The sequence below is a fragment of the Narcine bancroftii genome, chromosome 3 (assembly GCF_036971445.1).
Source record: "Narcine bancroftii isolate sNarBan1 chromosome 3, sNarBan1.hap1, whole genome shotgun sequence".
Lineage (NCBI taxonomy): Eukaryota > Metazoa > Chordata > Chondrichthyes > Torpediniformes > Narcinidae > Narcine > Narcine bancroftii.
This window is the reverse complement of record NC_091471.1, coordinates 113,387,803-113,397,658: the sequence shown is the minus strand read 5'-3', so window position 1 is coordinate 113,397,658 and position 9,856 is coordinate 113,387,803. Positions and strand designations below refer to the sequence as shown.

Sequence of the window (9,856 nt, the reverse complement as noted above, 5' to 3'; positions counted from 1 at the left end):
CGTTTTTGTACTAACAAGAAATCTCTGATTCCACAGATACATGTAAGACATTCCCTGCTGCAGAGTGCAGCAGCTTTCTAATTTTATTCAGGGTGCATTGGCACTGCGAGACACCATATTAATCCACCTAGTTCTTGTCATGAAGTTTGAATTGTTTTACCACAGGGAGAAGAGTCTCAGGAGATTCTGAGTGATGGTAAGAATAGAGTCCAGAGGTTTTATGACTCCACCCTTCCCAGACTGGGCCCGCCCTAAATATGGGAGATCATGTGATTGGAGCAGGGTATTGGCAGTGTTCAGGGCAGTAGGATTCACATTACATGCACATTCTCAAAGGGGGAGAGAGAAAGAAAGAGCAGTGTGTGTGAATTAAAACCAAGGTCTGCAGTGAGAGGATTTATTTGGCTGAAGCAAGTAAGTTTTTTCTATAATAGTTTGGTAGATAATCCTGTTATGTTCTAAGTGCATAAACAGTATATACAGTGTGTTGGAAGTGTTTTGATGAGCACAATTTTAGTTCAATTAACGTTGGAGGGGCTAATCAGGAACCTTCTTCAGAAGTTGTTCCTTATTCCTGCTTCGCTCAGCTGTAACTGTTTTCTCCCTGACTGTACTTCTTCCCCCCACCCCCCTACCACCTTTCTCATGTCTCTTTTACATTTGTCTCCCCTTCTGAAACTTCTATCAATTTACTTCCACTTGTTTATTTCTGGATGTCCTTAGTTTTTTTTTAATAAGACCTGCTGTGTCATGTTTAAAACTCTATGTTGTTTACTCATTTGCTGGTATAAGTCACTTCCTTTTATTCAGCAATAGTCCTGTCAGCATACATCCAGAAGGAGAAAGAGGCCAGTTTGACAGACTACCTGAAGAGGCTCAGAACATTTTTATTTCTTGCTACAAAAAGTACAATGTTACACCGATTTGCTTCTTTGACATAATGTAATTGAAGCCTCGTGCTGTAAATGCAAACTACTTTGATCCATGCTCATATAAAGGAGTGAAATCCAGGAAGATTCACAGGAATGAACTCACAACCAGTCAAGTGTTTTTGTCTTATTTAAAATAAGAAGGAATGTGGTTACCCTCTGATCATTCACTGAGAATAAAGTTAGTAAAAAATGAGCAAACAATGTTCAATAATGTGTAATGTGATGGGTGAAATGGCTCCTGCATATCTTTTCATTTTTATATTCATTGTCTAGAAAGGCCTTAATCAGGGCTTATTATTTAAGAGCTTTGGAAAATGATGGGATCCTGATTACTAATGTCAAAACTGTGTGGCTGATACAAGGGTAATAATGAAATGGTCACAATCTTCCTCTAAAAACACATTCCTAACATTGTTTTTTTTTATGTGCTTGCTGTGAATTCTTTCTAATGTGGTCAAAGGTGAAAATCTTTTAGCTTTTTGATTGATTCTGGCCTTGAAATGGAAAGCCTAGTTAAGTATTGTAATGTAATGGGAAGAATAATTAAGGCATAGTTAGATTTTGCATTGTAGCAGTAGTAAGGAAATGGGGAAAAGCTAAGTATGTGGAGCTGAGTCCACTGCCAGATCAGGCATGATCTTGTTAAATGGCGGAGCAAACTTGACAGGCCAGATGGCCTACTCATGCTTCTATTTGAAAGGGCCTACCCAGAAAATCACAAGAGAGTCCTTTTGTTTCAAAACTAGAAACTCCTGGAAATGGAAATACTCCAGGGTGATGCTGAGGCAGCTCAGGTGTGATCAAGTATTGTGGAGTTGGTTCCAAGGCAAAACTTCATGGGACCAACTTGGTTTATACATCAAATGATATACAAAGTATAGTTCTATATTACAAGATAGCCACGCTGAATTCTGTGCAGTGGACTCATGCATGTACATTTTAATTGCAATGAGTATTGTATACAAGAAAGCTCGTAGTTTGGTAACATTTTAAAAGGGCACTGCAATGTGCAACACGTTTGATGAGACTTTTCTCATGAAAGGGTTTGCCAAACAGGGATTTGTCAGGGACATTTTCTACGGCCCTGCCCCTTTAAAATAGATTTTATAAATGTTCATAAGAATGGTTTAACAAAAGACTATTAAAACACCATTATAATTTTCAAATCAGTTTATTGGCTAATAGTAATATTTTATTTTTTTAATGTATAAACCTAATTTTGTCGCCATTTTCTTTACTAATGGCCCTAATTTGAATCCTCTCATGATCACCATGAGCTAGATTTTAATTCAGCAGGTAGATGCTTCAAATGAAAGGACTACAGTAAAATTCCAAGATTTTTCTTGTGCTTGCTTATAATTACAACCAATCGTGGTCTTAAAAGCAGAATTGGGATGTAGCCGTGTTAGTATCTGGTCAAAGTGGCTACTGGCAAGTGTCTATAAGCTTTGCTGTGTCTGAGCTAGAAAGAAAATGGGAATCATGAAAGATACCCTTGCTGAATGCTGTTTGAACTCCTCATTGTAAGCAAGGTGATTGAGATTGTGGATACACCTTGCCTACTTTGATCCCTTATTTCATTACACTCTTGATGGTTCGAGGTGCACTTCAAGGTAAATAATTGTCATACTATCAGTAAGTTACACCTGGCAAATGACACTGGATCACAATAATACAGCATTTTACAATTCAGTGGAAAGGAGTGGAGCTGGCATAGTGGGACAGAGATTGCAGGGATACTAATGTGGATAAAAGAGCAACAGTGTGACTTATTTCTTTGAGGTCATGAGGAATACTTTCAATCTACCTATCAAATTAAATGTAATTTTTCATCTTCTATCTGGGACCTCTTCCTCTTTATGTGTGTGTGTTGCGTGCCCCACGATGTCTTGTGAAAATGCTTCAGATTTTGGATCTGAGATTCCCATTTGAATCTGACAGGTGCCCCAACCATTCTGCAGGAGGTCCTGGAAGGTATATGTGTGAAGGAGAGGCACATAGTAAGTATCACAGCAGTGATTATAAATGTCAATTGATCTCCATTCCCAACTTCACCGTTCATTCATTTTCTGTATCCTATCCTCCTACCCTCTCATCTATTTCAGATGTAGCCCCATAATCACAAGGCTGCACCTCCGGGTATGAGCCCAAATGATATAAGAACACACATTTCTCTCACCTGTTGCTACCCACTACATATAACACACATGAAGATCAGTGACATTTGCTGCACATAACTTGAGTGCTGACAGCTATATCAGCACATATCCCAATCTTCTAGCAGAGTGGTGAGACTGCAGAAGGTTTAAAGGATTGGGCATTGGCTCAGAAAATTAGAGTTTAACCATTCTATTCATGTATAGTATTATGTCTTTAAGCTTGACAAAATCCTAAGATCGATCTTTGGAACATCCAATATGCTCCAACCTCGAAAGAATATTTCTACTTGAATCCAGCTGTAGAAAATAACATAATTCTCATTCATAATACACTAACATTTATGAAGATTCTTTCTAGCTGAGGCCCCCCCCCCCCCATGAGATATCATGACTGAAGAACAATGAACGGTGAAGTTGGGAATGAAGATCAATTGACAATTATAATCATTGCTGTGTTGTCTTAGTGTGGTACATCTTTCCAAGGGAATTTAACGAATTAAAATAATAATTATTGACTATGATTTTGTGCAGGTTTGTAAGGTTCTAAGAAAATTATTTAGTTTGCTTTTAGTTTTGTTCCAAAATTTGATATATTCTCACATATTTCTGCATTTTATAGGTTTGAGAAATATTTTGATCTTAATTCATGTTTTCTGATAATTAAGTCTTCAGATCAGACAGTGAAAGAAAAGTATGTTAAGGACTTGATCAGATGCCAGAAAAATGTGCCTAATCAGACATCAATAAAGAATTCTACGTGACAAATGAAAGTAAACCTCTTTTTCAGTTTGTTTTAAAAGATCCACCTGTGTTAGATTTTAGATGCCAAGGCCCAGAGTTCAAGTTCCCTTCCTAAACCACTTTATTCTCTGTCTATCTCCTCTCCTTTAAAAGGTTCCCAAAAAACTGGACTTTAAATCACCTTTCTCCCTCGATGTCAAATTGTATGTATGTTCCTCCATTTACTATATTAAACATGCAATGTACATTTTTGCTGTTGTTGCTTAGTCTAAATTCAGCATTTTCAGTAGGTGAAGCTCTAAAAGCATTATTCTATAAATATCCACATTATAATTTAATATTCCACCATATCTACATTGTTTACTGGAATCACATTTTCTGTTTTGAAGATTCTCAGTTGACAGATTTTACGGGTGCAAGCTTCAATCTGATATGCATTGTGGGAATAATCGGGTTAATAGCATGGAGCCAGCAGAACTGTTTATTGACAAAAGTTGTTGTACATAGCACGGCATCAGGAGAAAGTGTAGTCAATACAAGGACAGATTAATACCTGCGTGATACTTTTTTGCTGAGTGGCATAGTTTAAATTTTGAGCACCCACATTTTCACTCATGTCTTGGTTTGATTAATCAGAATGCCATTGGAGCAAAGTGTAAGTCCAGAGAGCTGGACTAAAGAGTTACATCGAGTGCAGTGGGGTACTCAATCCATCGGAGCTTGAGCCAGAGGTTGTTAAGAATTCAATGTTGTTGCCTTCATATTAATTGCACTCTATATTTTTTCACTATATTACCCATTTTTTTTTTACAGCCTTCATTTTTTTTTCCCTAATTAGCATTGTAGACAATTGAAGAAATGTTACCTTTGGACTGTCACCCTGTACAAACATAGATAGCCTGTAGGTACAGCTACTTTGATATAGTCTGAAATGGTTTCTGTCCTGCATTAAGCTTTTTGCTCATGAGTGAGGAAAGGGTAGGATGAGAGAGGATTTGTTTGATCCAGTGTTTCGCTATGGTCATACCAAAAGGTTTAAAGTCGAGTCCAAAGTCTAATTCAATCTTTCCAAAGGGAAAATACCAAAGATATGTGCAGGGATAGGAGAGATGAGTTGAAAAGTCAGCACAGCCTTGACCTTTCACCTGAGCAGTATTGCCAGGTCTCCTGTTCGCTGCCTACAAATTCAGGAATCCCTGTTTCTTTCAGCATTTTTCTCCAGCAGCTGGCCTCACATAAAACCCCATGGAATAGGTAGGATATGTGCTATGCAATAGTAGGCAGCCTTTTAAGCAAGGTGATCTGACAACATTTTAACATTTTCAGATAATGCCCTGCTTGTAAGATACCAAATCTTTGATATTAATATGTTGAATGCATTCAAACAAGTATAGTGGGGGTGGGGGGGAAGCATTTTTAGGTGTCTGACAGTAATCAGGCAGTAATATTTTTAAGAGATCAAGTTACGACATTAACAACTAGCCAGGTCCATCCAACTCGACCAGCCACTGGCACAGCACAAAAAAAACTCCATTTACAAATTAACCTTGTGCCTCAAACCTTCCCTACAAATGAACATGACCACATCAAAAATATAAAAGTTTCTTCATACTTTCCAAGCCCCCAAAATTTAATGTATTGTCTAGCTTCTGCATAGACATGTCTACATGGAGTGTATTTCAATTACCAATGTTTTGGGGGATTTTTATGAAGTAGATAACAAAATACTTTACAATTAAATAAATTCCCAAGTGAAATTGTAAACAAGAAACAAGTAAAAAAAACTCAACAAGAGCAATTCATTGAGAAAAAATACTAAGAAGGGAATATGTATTACTGTATTTTTAATTGCAATGAAAAGCTGCATGACCCACTGAAAACCTTGATGGGCCTGAGCTAGGGATACAGCTTCACGGGAGCAATAAATATTGTCTGACTGGTATTCCTGTCATTTACTCTTTGTTTATAAATTTTGTGGGCGTTACGCATTTTAAAAGGTACTTGCATCCAAAACTGACAAATGATCCCATTTAATTAATTGTTGCTGCCCTCTAGAGGTCATATCCAAACTAGGTGTGGAGGTAACCACGAATGAACATCATGCGTTATGCATTTGATTCAGATCACTAAAGCAAAATAAGCCTTTGCATCTTGCAGGGGAAAAAAAAATTATTTTACACCTGGCCTTAATTTGAACTAATTCACGATGAAATTGAATACAGTATTAAAGAAAGAAAGATACACTAAGTTCTTACAATTTATTTGAGTTTTCTTGTCTGCAGTGTGTTTTAATATTATCTTGGAAGTATGTGTCATATAGTATATTGTTGTTGCCAGCTCTAAGGGTGTAACTGAGCAGACTGGCAACAGGCTGAGAGAGGTGGCTAAATGCTGTAAAGTTGAACTGTTGGAGGAAGTGCCTTTGTTCCCTGCCAGGGAAGCACCATCAGTAACTCCAAAAGACTAGAAGTTATGTAAAACTGATAGGCTTTTATTAGCAATAGAATGGAGGCCTGTCCATGCTGGTCGACTGTCCTGAACTGGGGAGGGAACTGTGGAACAGTCACCTGTGTTCAGGAGTCTGTGGGAGGAGCCACAGGTACAATCAACCAAAGGGGTGTGCCCTGACAGCTAAATATTACAAACAGTGGTTTACCACATTGTTGTTAATGGATTTTCTTAAATTTAGGTGGTCCAAACATTAATTATTTTTAAAGTTACGAAAAAACTATGCAGTTTTCAATGATCCAATAAATGTTAATTTATCCCATTATAAATGACCATGCTAAAACTTGTAGCAAATGAAAGCGCCAATGCAGGTATGTTAGAGTTGGTGATAAAGAACTTAATGTGATAGAGTGATTTAGAAATTTATATGGCTTATCAGCACTTAATTATACCCTCGTGTTTGTGTTCGTGCATTTCCAATCCTGAATCAGTCATCACACTTCAGAAATATTTCATTGCCATGAAAAGGTCATGAAAAGTGCAATACAAATGCAAAGTCTTTCTCAAAGAATTTGATTAACTTCTTTGTGTAGAAGCAGCTATCAAATATTTGCCAACACAAGGGGAAAAAAATGTCATTTTTAAATATCTGTAACTCAAAGGTTCTTTGGAGAAATAAGAAACTGAATATTGGAATAATTTTAATAAATACCCGATTATCTTTTGCATCCCCAAATTTGTGCCAATGCTGTTTACAGGCACCAGAAGCAAAATAATTTTTACCTTGTTGAAAAAGGGACTCATTCACTCCCAGGAACTGCAGACAAGGTTTAACTGAACTGCATAAGCTGAAAGAAAATTTGTTTTCTTGAATGGATGTATTTTCCCATTAGGTATCATATATAAACAGTAGCAATATCCAAAAAAGTAGGTTATAGCTGAACTTGCAATTTAAAAGAATGCTTCTCATAACTAAAGGACACTGGTCGACGTCAGTCAGAGTTAAAATGGCAAGCAGCCAAATGATCATTTCCTCAAAGCTCCATGACCCAAACTAGCCCAGCTGCCCATGTAAATAAGACTGTACAGAATGTATAAATGCTTCTCCCTGGTTTAACTCCACCTCAGCCAGCCAGAGCAGTTTCCTGCTCTTTGTTTCAAGGCTAAGGTTTGCGTCATGCATTCCAAGTGCTATTTCAATGTTCTTTCCTGTTTAGGTTGTTTTCTACCAGAGGAGCTGCAACTCTTGTCCCTGCCCTAACCCAGTCCCCAGCTCCTCCCTCCTCACCCCCCCCCCCCCCCCCAGAGCTATTATCTGTTGACACATTCTCTACTGATGGTCACTTCTCCCTGGTGGTCTCCAGTCTGGAGAGATGAAACCACTCCTTAGATAACAGTTTGTGGATTGATCTAAAGGAGTCGATCAAGCAGCACTTTGCAACTACTTTCTTTCTGACTGGATGTTAAAACCAATGAAGGAAGTATCCAGTTGTTGTAAGTTAGATTTATGCTGATGAAGAATTGGTGAAGTCAGATTCATATACTTTAAATTTTAAGTTAATTTTTCTGTTGTGTTGCAATTTAAATGTTAACATTTACTTGTCTTTTCTTTGTCAGAAAGCAACTACTGACTGAGAAAGAGGCAGCATTGTTTGAGGGAAGACAGGGTAGGTATTTGGTTGTGATTACCTCGTACATTACATGGGAGAAGGCTGTGTTGCTCCAAATATAACTGTGTATTTGCTACTGAGCTACTCATGAAGACTTTTTGTTAAGTTATTTTACAGTTGCTCTTGCACGTTAAGTGTTTTATTGTGATATTGTCCCATTGGTTCTCAATGTGTGGGTCCTGCAAACCAGGAACAATCTTTAATGAATTCAGAGGATTTGTTTGGGCTGACTCGTGTAATTGATTGCTGATATAGTTGGTGATCAACTTTAGTATGTTGGGATGACTGGTTACATGAGTCTGGTGATGCAATCATATCCCTTTAAATCTAATATGCGTAATGCATTTGTTTGCTTAAGGTGAACGTGGGGTCTCTGGGGAGATATTAGATCACAGACACAGAATGTAAAGATGTTTTGGAGAGCGTAAATAATTTGGCTGATTTTTAAAAAATTAGTTTCTATGTAAACACTGATAAATTCATATTCTCCTTATTTTTCTGTAATTATCCTCTACTTAGTTTGCGAAATAGAATTTGCATGGTTAATGAAACAACAAGCATGTGTAAACTCCTGTTCCTATCTTCACACTTTGAACATATGGGAGTGCAGAGTACAATTGCCACACTGGGAAAGTTCTTGTGCTTTAAAGCTTTATATGATCCTTTCACTAGCCGCATTCAGGTGCTTGGACGCAGATAATGCGCCAGCAGACGCAGCTGGGGGAGTGCAGCTAGGACGTTCAGGTGGCCACAGAGAAGAAGCCTTTCTGTCACTTGAACGTGCCGGCTGAAGGAGAGCTGCATCCGAGCAAACACAGACTTCTGTGGACTATAGCTGTAGACCCACTGCTGCATTCAGGTGCAATGGGGGATTCTCCGAGCCGGAGAATATACTTACAGGAGGAGGGTTAGGTAAATCCTCCTCCTGGCCAGATTCTCCACTTTCAGGTGGCCACCCAACAACTGCATTGGGGTAGAATAGACGACTTTACAGTCAGGTATTCTGGCCACCTGAAAGTAGCTACTATGGACTTGATGCCCCTTTCTAACTTTATGGCTATATTGGAGTCAAATTGAGACCAGATACAGGGCTTTCTTTATCATTGCAAAGCAGAAATCTTGATAACATATAAAAACAAGAATATTAACAGCAAACTTAATTTATCATGGTAATCCACTTGCCATCATTTATAGTTGTACATTTGTTGCATTCAAACTTACTCAGAAACCAGGTTTCACTTGTGGTGAGCTTGCACTATGAATAATATCATGGTATGATCTTTTAATTTGTGAGAATCTTGGCTTCTTAATTTTTCTCAGTATCACAAATTATCGCAAATTAAACTATAATGTGCTATGTATATTACTGGAGTTAAAAATTTTTAAAATGGTGAAAATGGAGAAAATATTCCAAGAACATGTCAGCTTCTGGAAAAAAAAACTTTTTAGGTTCAAATAATTTATTGGAGCTGTTCTTGGGTTTGGGGAAAGGCCTTAACCCAAAATATTACCATCTTTTTCTCTCTCTTAAAACAACTATGAGGTTGTAAAGTACAGTGTTTCTAATAATACTGTAGCTGGCTATTCATCGAGACATTACTATCTTTACAATATGCATGTTTCTCATGCTTCTTTTCAAATGAATAACAGGATAGGTGATCTTTTTTGTCCATCTGTAAGTGAATGCTCATCAGGCTGCTATAAATTGAAGGTGTATACTATTTTCTGTGTCATTCTTAATGTTTTTCAACTGTTAATGATTAGCTGATAATAAGGTTGCACTAATTAGTATTAGTTTAAAAGGTCACATGAATGTAGCTTCTTTCCTGTGTCAGACAATCATAAAATTTGGATCACAGTTTTGGTGCAAATAGCTTGGCTGCAGTCAAATTGATGATTCCAACAG

At 37.6% G+C, this 9,856-nt stretch overlaps 1 protein-coding gene across 14 annotated transcripts in view; it reads left to right on the top strand.

Annotated features, from left to right (window-relative positions):
* The first annotated feature begins 291 nt into the window (after positions 1-291).
* The window catches only part of LOC138757496 (Krueppel-like factor 3), a 120,194-nt gene continuing 110,629 nt past the window's right edge, over positions 292-9,856 (top strand). For 2 of the 14 annotated variants that reach the window (XM_069924953.1, XM_069924949.1), the window contains exons 1-3: positions 293-414; positions 3,757-3,861; positions 7,898-7,947. The gene's annotated coding sequence lies outside the window, so the exon portion shown is untranslated. The other 12 variants (XM_069924945.1, XM_069924947.1, XM_069924944.1 and 9 more) reach the window with 11 other exon arrangements.